Here is a 6,000-nt window from a genome sequence, read left to right on the forward strand (position 1 = left end):
CTTGGACAAGTTACTTATCTTTAAGTGGCACAGTTTGTTCATCTGTACAATGTGGCCAACAACAGAACCTGCTTATAGAGCTGCTGGGAGGATTAGTCAATTTCATTAATGTCTAGAGAACAGTGACCTACAGACAGTGAGCACTGTGTCACAATCTGTTCTTACTGTTATTCGTTATGTTGGATGGGGGGAAGCAGTGTCTCACTTTTTTTTGTAAGCTCCTTTGCTTACCAATGAATCTGAAAAATTCTTCCACGTTTCTGAACTGTTGCATTAATTCTCTTTTGAACTATTCATTCAGGTTCTTTGTCCATTTTCTACTGGGATAGTCTTCTTTATTGTTTTTTAATTGAAGTATAGTTGATCACAATACTGTGTAAATTTCAGGTGCACAACAAAGTATTCCAGATACATGTATACATATTTTCAGATTCTCTTCCACTGTAGGTGTTTACAAGATTAGGAATATAGTTCCCTGTGCTATACAGTAGGTTCTTGTTGTTTATCTATTTTGTATACAGTAGCTTGTATCTGCTAATCCCAAACTGTTAATTTGTCCCTGCCACCCGTTTCCCCTTTTGTAACCACAATTTTGTTTTCTATGTCTGTGAGTCTATTTGTTTTGTCAGTAAGTTCATTTGTATCATTTTTTAGATTTTACATAAGTGATATCTTATGATATTTGTCTCTGTCTTACTTCACTTAGTATGATAATCTCTAGGTCCACCCATGTTGCTGCAAATGGCATATTTCATTCTTTTTTATGGCTGAGTAATATTCTATTGTATATATGTACCACATCTTCTTCATCCATTCCTCTGTCGATGGACATTTAGGTTACTTCCATGTCTTGGCTATTATAAACAGTGCTGCTATAAACATTGCATCCTCTTTATAGTTTCTAGTTGCTTGTTACAGTGACCTGCATTTCTATCAATAATCTTTCTTAACTCCTTCAGCATTTTTATTACCTCCTTTTCTGAATCAGGGTCTGGTAGGCTGGAGAGGTCTGTTTCATTGTTCCTTCAGGGGATTTCTCTTGTTCTTTTACTTTGGGATAGTTCCTCTGCTTTTTCATTTTAGTTAAATTTCTCTGACTCTAAGAATTTAAGAGAAACAGTTATCTATCGTGGTCTCACAGGGCTGTTTTTATGTGGGAGCGTCCCTGTGTAGACTGTGTGAGTCTGATATTTTTGGTGTGAAGGCTGTTTTTAGTGTGGATGCTTGCCACGTCTTTCCTCAGGGTGTGCTGGCCCTTGTCCCCTTGCTAAGGGGTGTGTCTGGTGTTGTGGTGACCAGAGCCTGCAGTTGTTACTGCGTGGGGCCTCTTCTCTGCCCTGTAGTTGTCACAGCCCTGTCGGGGACAGGGTCTGCTCCTCGGCTGTCACAGGTGAAGCCCCCAGATCCAGTTCCAAGCTGCAACACGAGGAGTGAGGGCCTGGAGCACAGGGAGACAGGAGCCAGTGTGTGCTCCTCCCCAGGAGCTATCCACCAGGACACGCAACTCTGTGATGCCACCCGTGTGCACACGCACAGACTTCACTGTTAGTGAACTAGTGCTAGTGCTGCCCTCAGGGGCCACCTCAGGGCCGCCGTGGATGTCCCTCAGGCATGCATGAGTTGTCCCAAAACCCACGCACCACCAAAAGAGCCCTCCACCGCCACAGCCCGGGACCCGCTGTGGGAGGACCGGTGACTGGCTCTGATTTCAGCCCCGCCTCTGTGTGCACGCCCACAAACTGCACAAAGTCCACGGCAGCCAGAGCCATGCCCGCTGTGAGCATGCTGATAATGGGCTGCTAGGGCGGCCCACACCCCTCCCTTTATGCACTGACAACAGGCTCTGACGGCGGGCCCACGCTCCTGCTGTGCGCACCCCCAGTTGTGTCCCGTGCCACACTCCGGGCCCATCGGGCTGTCTCCATGCACCCAACCTGAGTCCCCCCGGGTCTGTGTGCTGAAGCCCGAGTTGCAGCACCCAGTAGCCGCACACGCCAGCAGGCGCAGCACAGGCTGCAAAGGGCAGCGGCGTGGCGCAGATGGCCTGTGCTGCACTCTCTCCGCCCTGTAGGACAGCAGGCCGGCTTCCACACTGTCCTCTCAAGCCTCTGAAGCTCCCTATCTGTCCCACCGAGCCTCCCAGCCGGTAAAGGAGGTCCCCAGAGCGAGGGAACATTTCCTCTTTCACAGCTCCCTTCCAGGGGGCAGGTCCCATCCCAATTCCTCGTCTCCCTTTTCCCTTTGTCCTATTTAATTACTTGGGGATCTTTACTGCAGCTTTGGTTGTATGAGATTTTCTGCCAGCTTTCAGTAGGTATTCCATGAGAATAGTTTCACATATAGATGTATTTTTAAAAATGTATTATTTATTTTTGGCTGTGTTGGGTCTTTGTTGCTGCGCGCAGGCTTTCTCTAGTTGCGGCGAGCGGGGGCTACTTTTCATTGTGGTGCATGGGCTCTCATTGCAGTGGCTTCTCTTGTTGCAGAGCACGGGCTCTAGGCAAGCGGACTCAGTAGTTGTGGCTCACGGGCTCTAGAACACAGGCTCAGTAGTTGTGGTGCATGGGCTTAGTTGCTCCGCAGCATGTGGGATCTTCCCGGACCAGGGCTCGAACCCGTGTCCCCTGCATTGGCAGGCAGATTCTTAACCTCTGCACCACCAGGGAAGTCCCATAGATGTATTTCTGATGTACTTGTGGGAGGAGGTGAGTTCCACATCCCTCTACTCCACCATCTTCAAGTTCATCTTCTTTTCATTAGTTTGTAGAAGCTTCTTTAATGACGATGTTAGCCCTTCTCCGGTATGAATTTTTTTTGCTTATATGCCATTTGTCTTCAATTTTATTGAAATACAAAAGTTAATTTTGATGTGAACAAATTTATTAACGTCTTCCTTATATTTCTGCCATCGGTATCACACTTAGAAACTTACTGTACCAAATACCATAAGATACTTGATTAAGGTTGTTAACTTCAGCAAGAGTAACTTCAGGAGAGTGGTGGAGACAGAAGCGAGAGTACAATAGGTTAGGTAGTGAAAGCTTAAAAAAGTGAAGGGAAGGGGAGGAGGATAGATGGAGGGAGGGGAAAGGAGAGAAAAAGTGTCCCAAAAGCAACCTCTAGAACTGCTTATTGGCAAGATCACACATACTGTGAAGATACATGAATTCACTTTGTTAATCTAAAAATAATAAATATTTAATTTACGGGGGTGTGGCCAAGATGGCAGAGTAAGAAGACCCTGAGCTCACCTCCTCCCACAAACACACCAAAAGTACAACTATTTAAAGAGCAGCTACCTATAAGAACAACCGGAAGAACAGCAGAAAAGATTTTCTGCAACTGAAGATACAAAGAAGGAACCACAATGGGATGGGTAGGAGTGGTGGAGACCCAATATAGACAAGACGCACAGCCATGGGCAGGTGACCCACAAATAGGAGAATAATCACAAATGCAGAAGTTCTCCTCGAGAAGCAAGGAGTTCAAGCCCCACATGAGGCTCCCCAGCCCAGGGCTCCTGCACCAGGTTGATGAGCCCCCAGAATACCTGGCTTTGAAGACCAGCAGAGCTTGCATACAAGAGAGGCAGAGTGCTGTAGAAAAAAAAGACTCTACTCTTAGAGGGCGCACACAAAATCTCACCCACTCTGAGATACAGCTCTGAGAAGCAATAATTTGAAAGAAGCTTATATCAAACCCACCTGCTAATCTTGGAGAGCCCCCTAGAGAGGCAGGAGGGCCACTGGGACTCCCCTGGGGACACAGACGCTCGCAGCAGCCATTTTTGGAAGTCTGTTCTTCCACGAAGACACTGATGGTACAAAAGCCAGCTTGGAGTCCTCCCTCTAGCCTATTAGCAACAGGAGCTTACCCAACCACTAACCAGATGGCAACAGCCCTGGAGGCCACCCCCTGGGGACCTGTAGTCAGCTACGCTAGTACCCAGCCCCACCCACCAGTGGCAGCCACCACAGGAGGCAGGACCTGACAATCAACCAGGCCACAGGGCAGCCCCACCAAAAAAGAAGGGCCCACATAAGGGACACTCCTAGAGCACATAGCTCTTGTGACCAAAGAGGAGTGTGCCACTGGGCCCCATAGGACAACGCCTACACAAAGCCACTTGTCCAAGATTGGGAAACACAACCGACCTAATTCATAGAAATAAAGATAGATAATTAATTCAGTAAAATGAGGAGACAGAGGAATACACACCAAAGGAAGAAACAAGACAAAACCCCAGAAGGACTAAGCAAAATGGAGATAAGCAATCTACCCAATAAAGAGTTCAAGGTCACGATCATACAGATGCTCAATAAATTCAGGAGAAAAATGGATGAACACTCTTAGAAGTGTGACAAGGAGTTAAAAAACATAAGGAAAAAACCCAACAAATATGAAGAATACAATAACTGAAATAAAAAATACACTAAAAGGAATAAACAGTAGAGTAGATGATACAGAGGAACAGAGCAACAAACTGGAAGACAGAGTAGTTGAAATCACCCAGCTGAAGAGAAAAAAGAAAAAATAATTTTTAAAAATGAAGATAGTTTAAGAAACCGCTAAGACAACATCCAATGTGTAACATTAGCATTATAAGGGGTCCCAGGAGGAGAAGAGACAGAGAAAGGGGAAGAGAACTTATTTGAAGAAATAATAGCTGAACATTTCCCTAACCTGGGAAAGAAAACATATCCAGGTCCAAGAAGTACAGAGAGTCCCCAACAAGATAAAACCAAAGAGGTCCACAGCAAGAAACATTAAAATGAAAATGGCAAAAATTAAAGATTAAGACAGAACCTTAAAAACAGCAAAAGAAGGCTTCCCTGGTGGAGCAGTGGTTAACAGTCTGCCCACCAATGCAGGGGACATGGGTTCGAGCCCTGGTCCGGGAGGATCCCACATGCCACAGAGTGACTGGGCCTGTGTGCCACAACTACTGAGCCTGCACTCTAGAGCCCGTGAGCCACAACTACTGAAGCTCGTGCACCTGGAGCCCATGCTCCATGACAGGAGAAACCATCGCAAATAGAGGTCCACGCACTGCAAAGAAGAGTGGCCCCCACTCGCCGCAACTAGAAAAAACCCGTGCACAGCAATGAAGACCCAACACAGCCAAAAATAAATAAAATTTTTTTAAAAAAGCAGCAAAAGAAAAGCAACTAGTTATGGGACTTCCCTGGTTGTCCAGTGGTTAAGACTTTGCCTTCCAACGCAGAGGGTGCAGGTTCGATCCCTGGTTGGGGAGTTAAGATCCCACATGCCTTGTGGCCAAATAAACCAAAACATACAACAGAAGCAATGTTGTAACAAACTCAATAAAGACTTTAAAAAATGGTCCATATTAAAAAAATCTTAAAAAAAAAAAAAGAAAGGCAACTAGTTATGTACAAGAGAACTTCCAAAAGATCATCAGCTGATCTTTGCAGGCCAGAAGGGAGTAGCATAATACATTCAAAATGATGACAGGGAAACGCCTATAACCCAAAATACTCTACCTGGCAAGGCTATCATTCAGATCTGAAGGAGAGATAAGAAGTTTTACAGAAAAGCAAAAGTGAAAAGAGTTCAGCACCACTAAACTGGCTTTACAAGAAATGTACAAAGACTTCTCTAAGTGGAAAAGAAAAGACCATAACTAGAAATATGAAAATTACAAAAGGAAAAATCTTATTGGTAAAGGCAAACATACTGTAAATGTAGTAGATAAACCACTTATAAAGCTAGCAGGAAGGTTAAAAAAGAAAAGTTGTAAAATCATCTATATCCACAATAAGTAGTTAAGGGGTACGTAAACAAAAAGATGCAAAAAAAATGAAGACAAAAACATTCAATTTGGGGGGTAGGGAGAAAAAACACAAAATTGTTAGAATGCATTAGGATTTAAGAGATCATCAACTTAAAATAATCATAGTACATACACACACTCACACACACATATATATATGTGTGTGTGTGTATATATATATATAGAGAGAGAGAGAGAGAGAGAGA

At 44.6% G+C, this 6,000-nt stretch overlaps 1 protein-coding gene across 4 annotated transcripts in view; it reads right to left on the minus strand.

Annotated features, from left to right (window-relative positions):
• NEK1 (NIMA related kinase 1) overlaps positions 1-6,000 on the minus strand; it is a 212,879-nt gene that overhangs the window by 196,360 nt on the left and 10,519 nt on the right. The gene's annotated exons all lie outside the window — the stretch shown is intronic.

This window comes from Monodon monoceros, unplaced genomic scaffold, assembly GCF_005190385.1.
Source record: "Monodon monoceros isolate NGI ecotype Baffin Bay Population unplaced genomic scaffold, NGI_Narwhal_1 Super_Scaffold_5, whole genome shotgun sequence".
Lineage (NCBI taxonomy): Eukaryota > Metazoa > Chordata > Mammalia > Artiodactyla > Monodontidae > Monodon > Monodon monoceros.